This window comes from Schistocerca gregaria, chromosome 10 (assembly GCF_023897955.1).
Source record: "Schistocerca gregaria isolate iqSchGreg1 chromosome 10, iqSchGreg1.2, whole genome shotgun sequence".
Classification (NCBI taxonomy): Eukaryota; Metazoa; Arthropoda; class Insecta; order Orthoptera; family Acrididae; genus Schistocerca; species Schistocerca gregaria.
In genome coordinates, this window is record NC_064929.1 from 169,097,359 (window position 1) to 169,099,295 (window position 1,937).

General features: G+C 41.1%; 1 pseudogene; it reads left to right on the forward strand.

Annotated features, from left to right (window-relative positions):
• The first annotated feature begins 897 nt into the window (after positions 1-897).
• Positions 898-1,014, forward strand: LOC126293866 (5S ribosomal RNA; annotated as a pseudogene).
• Positions 1,015-1,937: the final 923 nt, after the last annotated feature.

Here is a 1,937-nt window from a genome sequence, read left to right on the forward strand (position 1 = left end):
AACGTGTCTGAGATATGTCAGTTTGGCAAGTTGTTCGCCACAATGTGTTCTTTCAGTAGAGCCGTTCTTTGAGTCAACACGTACCACATTTTCCCCAATTCGATTAATTCCTTGTCAGTTAATAGATAAACGCATCTAATCTTCAGCATTCTTGTAAAGCTTCTATTCTCTTAACTGCTTATGCTCCACGTTTCTCTTCCGTACGAGGCTGCACTTCTGACAGATACCTTTAGAAAATATTTTCTAGCATTTAAATTTATATTTTGTGTTAACAAATTTCTATTTTTCGGAAATTATTTTCTTTTTATTGCCAGTTGGCATTTTATATTCTCTCTACTTCGGCCATGACCAGTTAATTTGTTGCCTAAACAGCAAAACTCATCTAGTACTTGCAGTGTCATTTCCTAACCTTATTTTCTCAGCATCGCCTGATTTAATTCGACTGCATTCTATTACTGATATTTCACTTTTGCTGATATTCGCCTTATAACCTCTTTTCAAGACAGTATCATGCCGTTCATCTACTCTTCCAAGTCCATTGTCGTCTCTGGTAGAAATACAGTATAATGTCACTAAAAAATCTCAAATATTTTCTTCTTCCGGAACTTTAATTACCCTACGGAATTTCTCCTCCGTTTCTTTATAGGCTGCTCTATGTACAGATTAAATAGAATCGGGGATAGGCTGAAGCCATGTCTCACTCTCTTCATGACAGCTGCTGCCTTTCATGCCTTTCGACGTTTTTCTGTACGAGTTGATAGTAATATTTCGTCGATGTATTTTGTCTCTCCTTCCTTCAGAATTTCAAAGCTTGTTGTCCAGACAATAATGTCAAATCTATAAATGATATTAACGTAGGGTTGCATTTCATTAACCGGTCTTCTTAGATAAGACATAGGCAACGGCCTTGCCACAGTGGATACACCGGTTCCCGTGAGATCACCGAAGTTAAGCGCTGTTGGGCGTGGCCGGCACTTGGATGGGTGACCATCTAGCCATCTCGCGCTGTTGCCATTTTTCGGGGTGCACTCAGCCTCGTGATGCCAATTGCGGAGCTACTCGACCGAATAGTAGCGGCTAATGTCAAGAATACCATCATAACGACCGGGAGAGCGGTGTGCTGACCCCACGCCCCTCCTATCAGCATCCTCCTCTGGGGATGACACGGCGGTCGGATGGTCCCGGTAGGTCGCTCGTGACCTGAAGACGGAGTGCTGAGTGCTTAGATAAGACATAAGGTCACTATACACTTGCGTATTCCTACATTTCCCCAGAAACATTTTAGTAAGAATTTTTAAATTTATTGTGTGTTTCTGAGTAAAACAAACGTATCAACTGTGATACTCCAGCTACTGTGACCTTCTCGACATGACGTATAATGTGTAAGTTCTTACGAAATTCTCAAAAAAATGCTGTCGTCGTGTTGAAAATGAACTTAAATACTAGAATTTCCACTAGCATTTATACTTACATATTTTAGCCGAGTCTGAATATTCTGTCTCGAATCTGTCTGAGTATTTCATAATTTAGTCTTCATTTATTGACACAAAAGCCACTGGACGAATTGTCCCTAAATCTGGTACATATGAAATTCTGAACATAACGAGTATGAATGAATAAGGTAATCAAAATTAACACCTCGCCACGCAACCCAGGAATGTAACCACAGTTTTGCAGTTGGTCATGCGTGCTCCTTGCTAGTGAATCTGGCGCTCTACGTCACTCCAAGTACTGGCCCATCCCCTACGAAGCTATGTCACACTACTTGAACGCCACATGCACAAGGCTAACAACTAATCATTGCCCATTAGCTGTAACGTTACGCCCATAATCTGGGGTGTAATGCTCATTTCAGTCACATTTCAGTCACATTTGTCCTTCTTTATACTGCAGTTGACCGCGGTCATTAGTAGCCAGTCCTCCCTGTAATAATAACA